Genomic DNA, 18,672 nt, shown 5'->3' with positions numbered 1-18,672 from the left:
GTTCTGAAGTCTTCTTTCTTTCTCTAAGGACCACTGGGCAACTCTTAAAATCCAGAGACAGTGTGATCTGCAAAATTTTGTCCTTTCTTTTCCACTGCTGCTGATTAGCAGAATTTTGTCCTTCATAGAAAACCTCTTTGGCTTAGGCAGAGTTGTGAAAAATTTCCATGGACTTTGGAAATACACAGGGTTGATGTTTCTTTGCATTTCACAATTAAGCAGAAGCTAGTTCCCTGTGAATGTGCACAACACAAACCCTGAACCTCAGGAAAGAGTCAATTTCTATGATGAGAAAAGAAAAAATGCATTTAAAATGCTAATTTTTAGTTGTCCAGTGATGATATTTAAAAATTTGTGGGTTTTTTTTTTTTTTTGAGTAAGAAAAATGTACCATAGGGTTGAATTAGAAGCTAAGGTTGTCAGCTTGAACTTGCCAAAAGGAGGTTGCAAACATTTGCGGTTTTGTGTCTTTTTTTTTCTCTTGTGATTCAGTGCTTGTAATTTTTATGTAAACAGAATTTAAAGAACATTTTCTAAGTCAAATGTAGTGAACGAACTAAAATATTATGCTTTTTATGTTGTCACTGACTCTTAAATCCTCTTCCAGATTTAAGTTTTGCAGGCCCATTTCCCACAACAGAACATGTTTTTTCTTAAACTGCTTTAGCTATACAGCTCTGCTAGAGCTGTGCTGCAGAATCCCAGAATTAGCAGTTGCTGATACTCATCTCAAAAGCAGAATTGATGAGACTGATGTGATTTTGACTTTTTTGAGCAGAGATTAATGGGCTATGTGTTTAAGTCTGTTAAAAATCAGTGTTTGGAAGTCTGGAAAAAAGTATGTCCCTGCCTTAAAGAGAGATAAAATAACACAGTCTCTCTGTCTCCAGCAGTGGGAGGAATAAGTGCATGTCTGTGTGTGTAGTTCTCAGCTTAAAAATGCTTGGGAAGCTGATGGACCCACTTCATGCTGTCTCTCTACAAAAATGTCACTGTGCAATTGAATTGTAAAAAAAAATAATCTAGGACAGTACTGCAAATTGCATACTCTCTAAAGGCAAACCTGGGTGTCTGGGACAGTTTGGGGGGATGCTGCTCTTCTAATGCAAACTGCACTTATCAAAAACCGTGGGGCCACCTTGGTGCACAGGTTTCCCTCAGGCTGCCATTCTGCATGGCTCCTGTCACAGTCACTCCACAGATGCACTGAAGGGAGGACAGATGTTGCTTTGTGTCTTCTGCTCTCATAATCTTACCTGTCTTTCACAAAGTACACAGTTTGCAACCAAACACTGCACTGAACAGACCCACAAAGAGCAGAGAGGGGGATGACCTTCTAATCTCAGCAGGTCTTGTTTCTTTCTTTGTGTATCACAAAATTGTAGTAGCATCCAGGAGGGGCACAGGTGACTGCATGCTGACCCATCCTTCCCAAAACAAGAGAAACAAGAGTATGGAGGTGCTAGATCTGAGTCTCTGCCTTCTCTCTGTATTTTTCTGTTTATCTGCCTCTATGTTTTGATCACATGATCCATGACCATATGCTCTCTTTTGCCACCTGCCCTCTGCTCCCTGGAGCTGTGAAGAGAGGGCAGAGCACTACTATTCATAAGACAGTCTCATCACCTTCCTGAAGCTCCAGCGGTGACTTTAGCCTGGACACTTTCCTGCTACAAAAGCAAAGCATCCCCAGACAGTAACACCAATGAACAGCTATAAACAGACTCCTTCAAGCTGCTTGAACAAGGTCATTGGATTGCTGATATTTTTAAAAAAAGCTCAGCACTTTTCTGTGCTCCAAGCTAATATTGTTAGCATCTTCCCAGGAGAAAAGTAGAACTACTGGAGAAGTAACTATCACATAGTTAGATAAATACCAGGCAAAATCATCAGAAGATGAGTTAAAAAGTGAGAAGTCATGAAGTTCTGACTTTTCTTCATTGTCTGCTGGCAGGCTAGCATACATGTTATAATTTTCTTATTATCTATGACCCTCTTATCAATTCATGCAGGCAGTTTATTTTCTGCTTGTGGTTACACTGGGACTATCAGTGGGATAAAACACATGGTTTTATTCCATAACATTGCCTGACACCAAAAAAAAAAAAAAAAAAAGAATCAAAATGTTTCTACAGGAACAATCACTTGTGGTTCTTTTATAAACTGTAGGTCTCTTCTTAAGTATTTCCACCTACTGGCATTGAACATTTCTCATAGTGGAAGAAAATTTCATTTTACTGAGTCTTCTTTGACTTTTTTCAGGAAGTTGTGCTGGCTTGGAGCTGATTTCTAACTATGGGGAGATATCAGAGCTGTTGTAAGATAATATTTGCTGACAAGGTGTTCTGACAAACATAATGCAGTAAAAAAAAAATCTTACTAAGATGCTCATGTAAAGTGTAGAGTATTTTTACTGAGAATAAGGAAAAGCCATGGGGGCGTGTTTGACACGTGCAGAATTATAGGGTTGTGCTCATCTTTTGGGTGAATGTGAAATAGTGAAAATCTAACATAGAATATCATTGTAAAGGAGCTTGCAAAATATCCCTGTTCTTGGTGAGCTGGTGTGATAGAAGTGTCCCTGCACTGTATGTGAGCCTGCTCTGGTTGCAAAGGTGCAGTCTCCATCCTTTTCATCTCTATCTAGTAATTTGGTCACTTAGTTACTGTTACACTGCAGTGTGGCTAACCAGAAAATGTATTAAGGCCATAAATGCAGGAGGAGAAAAAGAAACTCTTCAAAGTGTTTTCTCATGCCCTCTTGATTGTTGCTTGAAATGTGTATCCTTTGTAGAAAATACAGTCTCCACTCCAAAACAGAGACTAAAGTCCTTATTAACTATGCCTTGAAAATAAAGGAGATGAAAGTAAACTCTCTGGAGTTGTTCAAGGCCAGATTAGATGAGGCCTTGGGCAACCTAGTCTAGTGGAAGATGTCCCTGCCAATGCCAGGGGGGTTGGAACTAAATTGTCTTTTAATCCAAACCATTCTATGGATCTATGAATCTATGAAAGGAAAATGTGTGTTAGATTTAGGAATCTCTAATTCCACAAGACTCTATTAGTTAGTTAAGACCTAATGCACTTTCTCCAAGCACTGAGATAATCTAAGAATTGCACTGAGATAATCTAAGAATTCTCAACTGGGCAGTGAGAGGTAGAAGTGAGTTAGCTAATCTTCAGGAGTCATTCTCACAGGAATCAAACTTTGGGTTCATAAACTTTAATTATGGCCATGGACTTGCCATGGTGAATACTGGCTAACTGTCTATGCAGGGTACACAGTACTCCCTGTAAGGAATTTCTAACAATGGCTGATGCTTTAGATGATCAAAAGTCCTGTTTTATTTCTTCTCATCTTCCTTCCTTAATGGTCAGATTTGACCTCCATCCTAACTGTGACCTTTTAAAGTATATTTAGATTCTTTCATAAACCTGTTGATTTGTAAGCAAAGAATGAATCTGAGCTCCAGCAGTCTAAGCATTATATACTCCAGAGTTTGGCATGGGTCAGATGCCTGAAAGAAACCCTGGCTGTGAGTCAGTTACCAGCTCATGACAGACATCTTTTGGTGTGCAAGTGACGAAGACTTGGGCCATGTGAAGTATTCACACTTTAAATAAAGCACAGCAGAACAGACAACAAGTACTCTATGAGGAATTTTTTTATAAAAAGAATGATTTTATCTTTGGTGAATGTAATAAAATAAACAGCAAAAGTGTGCTGGTTGGGTTGCGCAGCTGCCAGAAAGAAAGTTTAAATCCCTTACAATGCTGTGCTAAACTGCACTGAGGAAAAGAGGGTTTCTACCTGATGGAGGTGAGTCCTAAACCTTGGTAAATCTTTGACATGGGCAGTCTTTCTAAATTTTAATCCAATAAGGGGAACCAGATGAACTTCAGTGTTTGTGTTTCGCATGGGCTAACTGTTGGCCAGCTCAGTCCAGCAGTGGAACAGCTGTGACAGCAGAACTAGGCCACTGCTTCTCCCAGGAAACCTTCTGAGCATGAACACTGAGCTCTGAAAGACGGCTGTGTGGCTTCCTGGCCAAATGTGGCTAAAGCCTGGCCAAAGTGAAGTAGGAGTGGAGTGAAACAAGTCTGTCTACGACTGCTCAGAAGGCACCATATTTAATGCCATCATGATTTATTTAGAAAGTGTCACACTTTAACTGTTCTGCGAGGCTCAGAGCACCTTCACCTCTTATTAAAGTCCTACAGGTGTGCAAGAAGGCTTCTCAGCTGCTTAGTTGAAACAGCTGACTCGTGGTGGTGAGGCAGGAGGGAGACACCAGGCTCTCCTGAAAGAATCCTTTTGATTCTTATGCATTCAAGCTGCCTTAAAGTTGACATTTTTCAAACAGCATTGCAATGAATTGAACTTGAGGTTTTAATCTCCATATTATAATATGTTCTAGATCAGAAGCATTAAAATTAATACAAATTGCACAGTCATTTAAAAGAAAGACACGTGGCTGGATATATTTATTTACATTAAATAAACCAGTCCTCATTTAAAATATTTAACGTGTCATTAAAAGGACAGTAATTAAATACTGAAAAAAGAAGAACAATTTTAAACACAACACATAACTCATGTTATTCACTGTCATAAAACAACACTGTGGCAAGAGCTGTTCAAGATTAAAAGTAGATTAGGCATTTATGTGGCTAATGAAACAATCACTCATAAATTAGCAAAGATGACCACATCATTATAAATCTCCATGCCTCCAGAAATAAACTTGAAGGTAAATTCAGGCTGGATAGAAACTTCCTTCACTGGCAGATTATGTCATAAGCAATTAGTCTCATTTCTATGCCTTTTTCAGAGCCATTTCTTCATTCTAGTAATTCTGTGCTGAGCCTAAAGTACTATTTTTAACAGAACAGAAATATGGCTAGGAGAGAGGTTCTCTGAAGATATCTAGGTTGGCTCAATGCTCTAGCTGCACCAAAAGAGAATTCTGCTGGTTGATATTTTTGACCTTCATCTTTAAGCACCAGAATACCTTGTGGCTGTTGGAGACTTCTGAAAGCTTCCCTTGATCTGTGCACGAGAGCTGGGATTACTTCTGAGCCCGATGGTAGCCCTCCCTTTGTTTTTAAATATCACAGCGGTTTATTCTGCCTCTAGCATGTCATAGCAATTTGAGTCCAAAGTGCTGGGGCATTTGAAATCTAAACTTGAATTCTACAAGCTGGGGCATTTTAGTGAAAGACCAATATTTCCTTTTTAAAATAAATAACATAAACTTATTCTTTGTCTCTCTCCATTTCATTAAGTTCTGATCATGGTGTGCACAGTACTTCATTACATCTTTATGACATTTAGAATTTTCAATTGCAGCATAAATATCTTTTTGTCAGTAAGCGGGCAGGGACCCACTGCTGATAAACACTGAAATTCATTTTGCCATGGTGATATACCAACCCATCCTGATGTTTTGCCTTGATAAAAATGCCTGGGAGAGTCAGTGGCTAAGTTTTATGTGTGCAATAATAACAAGACTTAAAATATAGATCCTAGATCTTCCTCCAAAGAAATGGATGTCGATTTATAATCTAATTTGGTCTGTTCCTTTTCATAAATTGGTATTGTAGATATATTCCAGAATACCTTTATTGAATCAAGGCAATAAATTATTTATTTATCTATTTAGTTATTTATTTAATTCTTGAAGTATTTTGTTAAAATATTAATATCTCTGAGGAAAAGAAACCAGTGTTACTGGTTCCCTGTTCCAGCAGAAAATCCCAGAAAGACTTGAAAGTTATATTTCTCCTCCATGTCTCAATAATTATCCAGTCTTTCCTTTGCTAAACTGATTGCAGTGAAAAATTATGTTAAATGATGTAATTGCTTGGAGAAGGGTTGAAACTTGGATAGAAAGTTTCTTTGGTCCATTGCTGAAAACATTAAGATAATGAAGAGGTAAAAGATAAATCAGACCTCTTTATTGTGCAGGAGGGAACGAAAGAAAGAGAACTGCTTAGCAAAAATAGCAAAAAGAACTGGAAGAGTGGCTTATGTTGTACCTTCAAATGTGCTACTCCCAGTAGTCTGTTCATCAAAGCAGGAGGAAGTAAAGTTTGCACCATGCCATAGTCTGGAACTTGCTGAGAGAAAACTATGCCTTTTTTATAAGGACAATTAAAAACTCCTGGTTGAGCAGTGAACCAAGATATTCCCTCTTCCATATTACTTTATTAAACCTCAGCTTGTGAGCCAGGTGTTTAAGTGTTACAGATTCTTCTCCTTCACAAGAGCATTTTGAATGCATATAAACATTTCATAATACTTTAAAATATACCCTAGTGGTTTCACACTACTCAGAGTAAATAAAAGAAGCCCATGCTACTCCATCTTTTAAAGGTGGCTTAAGAGGAGAAATAAATGATTTTTTCAGTGTTACTCAGTGCCTCAGTGACAGTCAAGCACTCAGTAGTTAGAGCACGTACTTGTGGGCGGAACTGTGAGAATTTCAAAGAAAAGAATTAGAGTTTGGCTTGTATGTTCTGTTAAAGTGAACACTGAACTCTTCTTTAAACTGACGTTAATTATTTGTGAATCTGAAACTTTTCCCATATTTTGTTCTTTTGAGAAGCCATAAAAATCTATAACCACTCTTTATTTTTTCCGGAGAAAAATTAGCTGAAAGGAAGCATCTGTTTCTTGTCTTTTTCCTGTCAAGATTTGAAATAATTATATTGACTATTAAAGCTACTGGGAAAGACCTAATTCTGTTTAATTCTAATTAAGTATGCATTAGGTATAAAACTGAGCTGCACTGAGTATTGTGTAACAGCTGATGGTAGTGTAACAGAACTGTGAGAACAGCTTTATCTTTTAGAACTGAAATATTCTCTACTGCTTTTATATTCCTGTGGTTTATCAGAGGGATGTGCAATATCTGGCTGCTGCTTATCCACACATGTCATGTGGCAGAACAAGTCAGGTGAGTGCAGGTGGGTTTAAAATCATTGCATGAATGGATTCAAGCCAGGGAAATCACCTGATCCCTCCAGATACAAAGAGCAGAAAGAATAAAACCCACAAATCACCTTTGCAGGTCCCAATTCTATTATTTAACTACTCTGACAGATGCCTCAGCAGTTTATTATGGATTGCAAAAGCATGTTGTGCCCAGCAACGCAGAGCCCAGATTTGTTACATGTGATTTAGAGTCAGAAGCATTCACCATTATATGGAGTTTATGCTCTGTAATCATTTTATAGCATCAGCAACTTCAACCAGGCAGCAAAAAGAAATACTTTGCAATAGGAGAAAACCTCTCTGATCATTATCAAGAAGCAGGAAAAATGCTCCTATTGCCAGCTCTGCCACCAGGCAGAAGGGCTGGCTTCTGTGCACAGCCTGACCCTATGTGCCAGACCCTCTAAAGTCTCATCAGTGGCACAGTTGCCTGAAACATTTTAGTGCTGAACATACAGCAGGACAGAGAAGGAAAGGTGATGAAATTCAAGCTGTTAAGAACTTTATAGTCTGTAACCAGCACCTTGACTCTAACCTGGAGGGTTACTGGCAGCAGTGTAGGGCTCAGTGTAGAGCAAAGATTGCGTACTTCAGTAGCACTAGCACTTGACTTTGGGTTCCTCACAGAGCTATCAATAATTTATTAGAGGTAAACACAGTTACTGATTTGTTGTTTACTTACGTACACAATGTAGCTGTAACACCAGGCGTATAAGATAAGGGCCTGTTCCCCCAAAGGCCTATAACCGCAGGAATATTTACTCTTGGATTTATTCACCAAAAGCAAAGCAGTGTGGTGCTGCAGAATGCAGCTGCTTCATGATATTGCTTAACTGAGATAATAAGCAGGACTTTGATGGAATTCACATTTTTTTACAGGCTCATTGCAAGAAATATTCTTGAAAGTGTCAAAAGTCACTGTGAGTCAGAAATAAAAGGGAGCTAAAGGCTGCAGTTTTGGTCCGTCAGTAATAGTTTCAGAATTTTCACAAGATCACTCTACAAGCTGTAATCCACTGGCAGTGCATGACCCACAGCCAGTCATAACCACCTGTTCTGTAGAACATCTCATTATCTTGCCAGTGTTTAGTAAAAAGAACTAAATGACAAAGGAAGACCATGAGTAGTACCTGAGAGCTCTGAGTGAAATATCTGAGAGCTCTGTGAGTGAAGCCATCTGTGTGAATCTGTCAGTAGTTGAAGAGATGCAACAGGAGTATTTTGGAAAAGCTGAATGCACCAAGGGGTATGGCACACTGCAATATATGGATAAAAAGACCAGACACTTGACCTCAGAAATGTGTGTTTTGAGTTATGGCCAATGATTTCCAGTCACTAACTTTTTTAATTTTACAAAATTTAGGTTTCAAACAAATAGGAAGTTATCCTTTAGAAATAATATGTTGATGAGCTGAGATATGGGATATTTTCTGGATTGTGTGTGTCCCACCAGGTGGTGTCTCTGGAGGCTTTGGCCATTCCAATTCTATTACTCAGGTTAATATTTGTTGTAATTAAGAGTGACATTCTTGACTTCAGCACTCTACATAACCAATTCAATAAGGCATCAACTAGCTTACAAGTTAGTGAAGCCAAATGAAGTCATTAGACTTGTCAGTCAGTCTGGCACCACTCTTCTGATTAACAACTTTCCTTTTTTTGGGCAGGAATCACCCAATATCTCTGTGGCTTCAGAAGATTTAGTGGTAACCAGAGAGTACTCAAACAGTCTCTGGTTAATGAATAAACTCACCTTTGTTTAAGGACATCTAAGGAAAGAGCATTCTGACCTACTTCTGACAGGAAGCTTGTCACAGCTTCTTTTCTTCTGACCTTTTGGAATGAGCATGAACATTTGCCTGTGATGAAGATAATGAGAGAAAATATGAGAATGAGTCACCGAAATTTTTGTTCAGAAGGCAAGATCCAGTATCCCAAGAGGTCATATTTATAGCTTAAGCAAACTCAATGGAGAGTTGCAGGAGGACAAATGAAACTGTAGAAAAAGCTAAAGTAATGAATAATGATAACTCAAGCAGCTATTTCTGTCACAAATTAAATGAGCACATTATGGTAGTAAAAGTGGAAAAGAGCTAAATCAGTTTTAATTCTGTGGAGTCCTTCAAGACTTCTTGGAATACATGTTGGAGAAAAGATTGCATTTCACTTGTTGCCTTTATCTCTACCTAAGCAGTGCAGTAGATGTCTAAAATAGAAACAAGCACAAATCTGGAGAGTGTTCAGAATACTACTATGGTCTGCATCTCATCTTTGTGTCTGTCAGTCTTCAATGCTACCACTTAAGGGTGCGCTACTACTCTAAATGTATTGAAATACATTCAGGGATAAAAGTATTTACTATTGCAAGGATAAAATGTAACATGTCTGTCAGTCTCATCTTGACTGTGATCATAAAGTAACTGCAGCCAGAAAATAGATTTTGGACTTCTCCAGAGCTGATAAAGGAGACAAAAGTTCCTGTCATGCATGTCATTTAGTGAAAAAAAAAAAAAGACTCACATGGCTCCATGAGAATTATTTGCCTACATATATGTGTATATGTGTAACAGAAAGGTACTATCAATTTAATAGCAGTACAATGGCACACCACCATTCCTCCACCTCACTTCTGATGAGACTTATTCTCTGATACACCACACTGTTTGGGTCTGGTATGCAGAAGCAATGTTGCTATGAGGTAGGGCACTGGCCTGAGCATGAGGAGATGGTAATTGTAGTCTGAGCTCTTCTAATGGGTTGCTGAGTGAATTTACACAGTCATGCACTCTGCCAGTGCTAAGTTTCTCTGCCTTTTCCAAGGAAATTATGATGCCTGTCTTAGGTAAAATACCTTCAGTCATTTAGCTGAAAAGCAATATAGCCAAAAGAGTCTATTGCTAGCTAGGAGGAAAATATAATTCTCTGAACACTCAAGCTTTCCCCCTTCCCACATGCATATAGATATATAGGTGTATATATTCAGATCCACTTTAGTACAAGTGTGATTTTCTTCCTGTTATACTTACAATCACGATTCCTGTGTCTCTGCTTCTGCTAGAGTGAATTTTTCACAGAGCCTCTGTAGCCTTTTATGCATACTAACAGGGTGAGTGCCTGTTCGTCTGTTGTGTGACTCTGAGGCTATTACAGAGAGAAATAACATCAATGTTTAAAAATAAATGAGCAACTAGGAACTTTAGTGATGTACCTGTCTCTGTGATGTCCTTCAGCCTCGGAAAAATGGAGCAGTTGGAAATACAACTTGGGTCTTTTTGATGGTGGATGGATCAGCTGCAGGCGTGCTCTTGCCGGCTGTAAGAGGAGTATTTTTGGAATGGATGAAGGGGTGATTCTCTCGCCTTGCTTTGCACGTCACTGTGATCTCAGTGCTGCCGAATATATGATGCGTCTCAAACTGCAAATCTTGCTTGCAGCAGCTGCATGATGAATGTAAACTGCTACTAGAAGAAATGAAGGTAGCTGCCACGTAGGAGATAATAGCTGTTTTTTTCTCTGTTTATTACTGGTTCGTACTGTAAGAGGTTTCCATATATATGAAGCTTAAACTGTGTCTCTGGTAAGCAGAGGCATTTTATAGATGCTGATCAGAATTTTCCACTGAAACAGGTTTTCATCATAAATTCTTCTAAATCTTTACAAAATATTTTAAATTCTCTGAAATCTGAAGTTTCCATAAGAACATGGAAATTTTGCTGGACTTTCACTTACTTTTGTGTGGCAGCATGGAAATTTTGATCTATGTCAGAGAGATAAAGGCCCATCATGAGATAGCTCTATGACAGTTATTTATCTGAATTATGGCTAAACCAGCATTCAAATTCCTCTTCTACCTGTCTCAAAGTTGACATCCAACTGTTCATCCGTATAGCTCTCATATTTCACTTCTTTTCCATGGCTGTCAGATTTTCCTTCCATCAGTTTTCTCCTTTTTGCCTGCCCGTTCCTGGCTGGTATTGTTCTTTGGATGCTTTCAGTTCAGTACCTGCCTGGATGTGTACCTGTGTGATCTGGTATAGGTGATCCTTCTCTGGCAAGGGGATTGGACTGGATGATCTTTCAAGGTCCCTTCCAGCCACTGACATTCTGTGATTCTGTGATACATGGCTAGTAGATGCACTCTCCAGCATGCCTGCAGAAGGACTGGCTAAATGTTGAAGTGGCAAGTAGATAAGGAGTAGCTCAGCATTTAGCTGCACCTGGAGCAGGGTGAAAACTAGGGATTTTTTTTTTTTTTCCTTTTAGACTGAAGAAATCACAAAGCTTGGTTGATAACTAGGTGTCCCCAGGAGTATGGGAAGGTGTGTACTGAAAGGGAGCTGTTGGAGGCTTCCAGAGATGGTGGAGGCTGCTGATCTGTAATCACGGCAAGAGCTGGAGTAGAGGTCACTGCTAGTGCACAGACAGGTTTGCCATAAGGTTGCCAGGATCGCCCTGATGTGTCTGCTCTCTACAAGTGAGGCAAAACCATGGGCTGTGGAGGGCAAGCAACAGGATGTGAAGAAACAGGGTGTGGGGAGACTGTAATGGGTGAAGCCTATAGGATGGAGGCTTGGAAACTTCCACTACAGGGTAGTGTTTGAGAGTAATTTTTACTTTTTTGATGGGAAACTTCAGATGGACAGTTAATAGGTTTTGCTGTGGCTGAAAGTCTAACAGCTATGCTTCTACTATCTCCACTGTGTTCTGCTTTCATCCTTAAAGGGATGGCTCAGGCACCATTTCTGCAATAGGAAGGGAAGTCTCAGAGGAAGCAACTGTGATCATGTGTTCAGCAAATTAAGTTTGGTGGGATATTTGTCTAAAAAGTTTCATATTATAAAGGGAGAATTAGAAAGCAGAAACAGTATATAATTTACAGATCTATGTCTGAACTTGCATTAAAAAGTAACATAAAAGACCATTAAAAATTGTACAATGAACCTGATTGATTTTGAGATTTTTCCTAAGTGGTAATAAGGAACCTCATTAAATTTTAATGACTTAAGGCATATTCCAATTTTCTGAAGCTTCACATTTTCCAAGTTCTTATATATCATTATTAGTCAAGAGTCTGAAAGTATTTTTCAAATATTAATAAGAATATATTCACAAAACATCTTCAGTAAATGTTTTTGAGAGCGATTTTTTTATTCACACAAGTGAAAAAAGCCAGATGAAATATATTCTGAATACATAGGAATGCATGAGCCTGAAGTTATTAGAGACTTAGAAAGCATTATGCAGGGACACAGACAGGAACAGAGAGGCTCATGGGATAGCATAATGAATTATTATTGATCGACTTGTTATTTATTCAGGTAAAAGTAAAAGTAGCAATGCTTGTAAAATTCTCCTTGTTGGCATTTAGTCAGAGTTAGACTGATTAAAACTGCTATGGTGAGTGCTGGAGTTCTCAGACTAGTTACAGTTTACTGCTCTTCCCTGTTTTGTGAGGGAAAGCTTAGCTGAAAGGCTGAAGCTGTTTGCTTAGCTAGCCATGGAGGTCCAGAGATGTGGCAGTGATGATTTAAAGGAGCCTGACTCCAAATATGCTTCCAAAACTGACAAGGTGTCAGTTCCTGGCATTCTCACGAACAGCAGTACAATTCCATAGGGTTCCTTTTGCTTTGAGATGTAGAGTTGTACCAAAGTCGTCTTTATTCCTTTATTTTTTATTGCCATCTATGTGAGTGCAATTGGCTAGCTGGAATAGTGTTTATTAAATATAACAGGTACAGACTCTACCAATAATTTTTTTTTAAAAGCTGTGTTAGACAAATTAAAGAACACGATGCTCTAATTTTGATTACATGCAAACCTTGCATTCTGACCTTCTCTACAGCTGCCTAAATAGGAAGCATCTTTAACCAGTACCTTCAATAAGCATATGCAGTGTTTTGTTGGTATATGATGATTTCAGTATTGCTTCTAAGTACTGTGTAGGTAGGTTGCAAGCCAAAAAGAATCTGTACAAATGAATGAACCAGTGTTCCTCAGTGCTCCTGTTCTTATAAATGTCAAGGAAATGGGATTACTCTGCATGAAAGTAGACAGGATAATAAGTGTAAAGACTTGCAAGCAACATTCAGATGTAACATTATACTACACCAAATATAGGGTAGCTTCTTTCCTGTATATCAAAATGCTTTCAAATTAATTTTGCAGTGCAGTATTCAATGAATACAGGAAGTCTGTTCCCTGTCCTGTCACTCTGTTCTATCATGCCTGTTACTTTTTTGTTACTGAGTTTATCCTTTCATCCTCTAACAGATATACATATATCTTTCCTGCCTTCTAGACTTGGATGAATATATGCAAAGCATTACTCATGTTCATAGATAAGAATCAACGTTAGCATTTTATGTCATAATATTTATTTCTTTTAAGCATTGAGCCAGCTGTTCCATGTTTTAGGGAGGTTTAATGGTAGCATGCTGTGTCATCTGTAGATGTGCTTTTGACCTACTTGGTTTGACAGAAACAGAAGTTATACTAGGCTGGATATCTTCGAAATGGTCTGCTTCATTTGTGTTGATCCAAAGGATATGATGCAGACTGCTTTTTGCTTCTTTTGTTTATGAGCTGCCCCACATTTCAGAGTTTTGCTAAGCACGCTTTTGAATCAGACTGGGGATTTCAGCTGACTGACCTGCAGAGCTGCTGAGAAAGCCCAGCCAAAAATGAGAAGTATTTTGAAGAGCTTTGCCAGTGCTCCTGGGGGAGGTACCCTGCAAAGGCATTTGGACTTCTAATTCACAGGCTTGTAAGATATAATTGTAGCACTTCTGATACAGAGCGTCTGGACAGAGAAGATCTTGGCACCTGCATAGGTCAGTGTCATGAAAAACACACCCCTCTGAAATGTCACCTCTGTCTCATCATGAGTAGAATCCATTCCCATGACCTGCATAGGTATGTTGAGGCCACGCAAGGCTGTACCAAATTCTGCAGCTACTGAGGAAAAATGTGAGCCTTGGACCTCTCAGTCTCTCTGCAAGCACACTGATGTTGTGGTAGCCAACAAAATCAGATGCACTTTGAATGAAATCATCAGAGCTCACCATATCCTAGAACTAGGAGAACTGGAATTGTTGGTGTATGTATGTAGGGAGTCGTGAGGCCACAACAGCTTTCTGAGCTCACGTGGAAAGGCTGGCAGTCACTAAGGTTCTCTGAGAGCTGGTGCCAGAAAAAAAAGAAAGAAAAGAGATTCCAATTTCAACCCTTTGTTTTTGTTCTTGTAACATATAAACTGTCTCTTGCTTCCTTTCCTAAAGCTCCAAACTCTGTTTGTTGAAATTAGTTCAAGTTTATTACCCCTCTTGAGGTTGAACTTCTCCAGACATTGTTTCTTTCATGTGTTTTACCCATTCTGTGCTGTAATGACTCTTTTTTCCCCTATTGCTTCAGTCAAGCCATGGCTACCTCAAGCTGGTTTAACACAGCAGTGATTTACGTTTGATGAGGAGGCTGCTGGTGCAACTCACAGCTTGAGCACTGCTACTTCAGACTTCTGTTTCTGATTCATCATTCTCCTTCACTTTTTATTCAGACATTTATGGATTGAATAATGAGGATGATGGATTTTTACTTAGAGGCAATTTAAGCAGAATTATGGCAGATATTTTTACGTATGTATATTCTGGGTTACATTTAATAGCAGTTTAATGAACATTTTATTAAAATAAACTTAGTTACTGTTTTGTGGTTGTATGGAGCAGTAACTCTCTACAAATTTGCAGTCAGGATAGCTTAAAGTTCATTGCAAATTTCCTTTTTCTAGAAGAGGATCTTCCTTCTTAACACTATGCCATAAGGCCAGAAGGATACAAATACAGTTAAATGCGTGTTTTACAAGTGAGAATATAGTACAGAATTGTAGCCAGTTGTGAGGAATGATGTTTGGTATCTACTGTTGATCAGTTAAGAATGATAAATGAAATTTCAGCGCACTCAAAATCTGGTGCTGATGCCAAGACAGTATCTGGGAAAAGTCAAAATGATTCCAAGATTTTGGGACTTTCAGAAAAAGACAAAATTAAGAGTCAGTGTTATGGGCAAACAGCATATTGGAGAAACAGAACTGCAGTTTGGGAGAGATGTTGTTTCTTTCTAAACAGGGATGCCTGAGTTGACTCTGTCCAGTGTCTGAGCTGGGCTAGATCTCCCAAAGCAACTGAGCCAAGTGACTGCTGTGCTGCTGGCTGCCCTTCGTCTTGAGGACTTTCCAGAGCAGGCCTGTGGTGAGGGCATGGGAAAAAGAGTAACCCATGGAAATTCCTTCAGTGTCCTATGAATTTTTTAGTGCTGGCTTCTTTGCTGAGGCCACAAGGTGATGCCTCTTGCATGTAACTAGATGCGCAAGAGTCAGTGGAGTGGATTGCACCATTGCGTGTATCCATGAGCATCCCAAGCTTTGTTCAGGACAGGTTGTATGACAGATCCTTGTTGTATAGTTATTCACCAGTGCTCTCCAGCCATCTTCCTGAGGTAGTGCTGCATCATGCTCTCATAATCTAAGTGTCTGGCAGTACTGATTATGAAAATATTCTTGAAAATTATTTTATTTTTTAAAAGGTTTTCTAACATCTCCATTGTTTGCAGAAGAGGCTTGGTGCATGCCTGGGTTTTCAAAAGTAACCTAAGTGGAAGAAATTAAAACTTCTAACTTTGTTCTTGTTTGTGGCTAACAGTTACTGGATGTTTCTTCCTTATCTAGCAGAATTATCTGCCCTCAAGCTGGCTTTATTTGAATGAATGAAATCTCTAGAGAATAAAATCCTATAAAAAAATCTATATAAACTTGGGAGGCTATGTGGGGGAAAGGGTACAACTAGAGGTGGATTAATAGTACAAGTAAATAGCTCCAGTCAACACGTCTGTCATTTCCTTTGGGATATGCTTGACTCTTGTTGAATAGGAAGAGAAGCTGGCTTTTGCCTGTAAACCCACAGATATCTCATGACCTTTGTGGAAGTTCATTGGCTAAATACTATTTCTTGGACCCAGTGTCAGCAATAAACCTATGAAAGCCTTGCTGATGATGTGTTTCTATGGACTGCTGCTTCTGAACCTTCACCCCATGAAAGAGAGAGGGCTTACTGCTTATGATAGGCAACATAATTTAATTTTATTTTTCATAACACTGTGCATTTGACAGAGCTGAACAGGAAAATCATCTGTTAGCTTGTTAAAGCAGTTGGATTCAATGCAAATGTGACTAAGAGACAAACTTTGCAGTTTTACCACGTGCAAAGTATTTTGTATCTAACAAATAAGCCAAAAAGTAAAATACCTGCTTTTAAAACTTAGCTGTACTTGAAACATTTGTGGTAATTATAAAAGGAAATAGTGAGTAATCTTAGCCTTTTCTTTACCCAAACATAGATAGTGTATCAGAGAGTAAGCTGCCAGAAATAATTCTGGGTACATAAGGAAGAAATCTAAAGAGTCAAAAGCTTTTTTTAAGCCATCATTTTACAAGGTGTTTTTCCCTATTACTATATCTGCTGCTACAGATAACCTTAGTTTGCATTTGTTCTTCCAACAGCTGGAAATAGCCAGTGAAACAGTGTTTCACTGTTTCAGTGATCAGTACAAGCTTCTCTTGGAGCATGTGTCTAAAGTGAGGTACAGTCATTGAAATGGTTTCAGCTTGCGTCTGTGGAAATATATTTATTTTTGTATCCCTTGACCTGTGGGAAAATATGAGGTCATGGGATTGGATAGAGGAAAACATCACAGAAAGAATTAGTTTGATTTTCAAACTAATCAAGATGTATTATTCAATATCATGAGTCAGATGTATTATGACTGTGCTAGATTTTCTAAATAAGCTACTTACGGAATACAAAATATAGTAGAAAACATTTATTGGCAAAATACCACGTGAACATTTGTTTGCTTTTGTTTTCATAGACACTAATTTATCTTCTCCAAAAGCATGAGACAACCCAAGCCAATAGGAGCAATGTAGCTTAACAAGCTCAAAACATGAGAGTTTATTACGACATATTACTAGCAAGACTGCTTTTTTATAGAATCATAGAATAGTCTGAGTTGGAAGGGACCTCTGAAGGTCATCTAGTCCAACCCCCTCTGCAGTAAGCAGGGGCATCCTCGACTAGATCAGGTGGCCCAGTGCCCTGTCAAGCCTCATTTTGAATATGTCCAAGTACAGGACCCCAACCACCTCCCTGGGCAACCTGTTCCAATGTTATGCCATTGTTACACCAACTTTAGGGTCCTTAGTCTATGGTAAGGGTATATTATCACTCAGATACATCTTGTTTCAATCAGGAATGCTTCTACAATTGCAGGAGACACTGAATTTCACTGAGGATATTTTCCATAAGGTAACTGAGTTACACATGATTTTTCAAAAGCAAAATGTAGATGGTCATCAGCAGCATAGCTAATAGAATCTCTCTTCTCCCAGGAGAGAAAGGATCCTACCAAAATGTTTGTACTAGCACTAGAAATCGTTCGGTTCCTGTAGCTAAGCTGTTTTCAATATTAGAGTATAGGAAATCTGCTGGTAATGGTGATAAAACAGTTTTCCATAATAGTTTAGTATTACGGATGCCATTGTTATCTGCCACTAAAACTATTAAGCATGATTTACTGGCGTCAAAGCAAAAGTTTTGGAGTTGCAACAAGTTTGCATCAGTTTGTTCCAAAAGTTGTATTACTGAAAAGAATCTTATTCCTCAAGAAATCATGGCAAAAATCTTCAGAGCAAGCCTGTGCTAATTCCTCCATCAATGCCACACTTTAGTGTGTTTTCAACGTAATTATCCACAGCATGGACCAGATCTAGTGTATTGATACAGGAGCTAAGCACAAATCCAAAGCTTTGTGCAGCATGGTTAATTGGGGGTTGTATTATTTCTTATAATTTCTTTTATTCATGGCTGAGAAAGAGGTTGAGGGGAAGTGTTTTTTTTTTCCCTCTGAACATTTTGTCAATATTAACAATGAATAGTGAATCAATATTTCCATCAGTAGTCACAAGGATAACATTAAAGTGATCTTATTACTCATAAAGATGCATTCTAGTCTCATGGTCCTCTGTAGCATAAAGAGTTTCGCATTTTTGTGTTTATATTACAGGTAGTTGACACTAATGTGGAAAGTCTTAGAAGACAGTTAATTCCTGGGTTTATATGAAATTTACCATTTTTAGTCTATGCGGCCATGGGATGACTTTTCTTGAAAAATGACAGATTGACTTTGTCATAACTAGGAAAATAAAATGTTTTCCTTGGCTTCTATATATACACCTCTTTCTTCTCAGAGGTTCAGATTGGAGCACTGAGTTTTCTAATAGCTAGGATTAACTTGTCAGTAGGTAACACAAGTAAGGATGCACTCATGTTTTATAAAAATAGTGAACTTAAATTCCTTTTCATATATATGGGATTAAATCTTTCATTGAGCAGATTCGATTCAGAAATGCAACTATTTCCTGGAAAAACTTTCAGGAAAGCAAAGGGTGCCTGATGTGGAGGAGGATGTGAGAGACCTGCATCAATGGACTGAGGTTATTCACTTAAAAGCCAGCAAATTTTAGCTTGTTTTCTCAGCAAAGCAGAGAAATCTAGCTGTAGTTGCTCTTGTGCCTGGGAGCTGCCCTTGGATTTCCTCCCATCAGAACTGCCTGCCCTGCCCTGCCC

This window comes from Indicator indicator, chromosome 18 (assembly GCF_027791375.1).
Source record: "Indicator indicator isolate 239-I01 chromosome 18, UM_Iind_1.1, whole genome shotgun sequence".
Classification (NCBI taxonomy): domain Eukaryota; kingdom Metazoa; phylum Chordata; class Aves; order Piciformes; family Indicatoridae; genus Indicator; species Indicator indicator.
The sequence above is the reverse complement of the archived record's forward strand: the minus strand, read 5'-3'. Positions refer to the sequence as shown.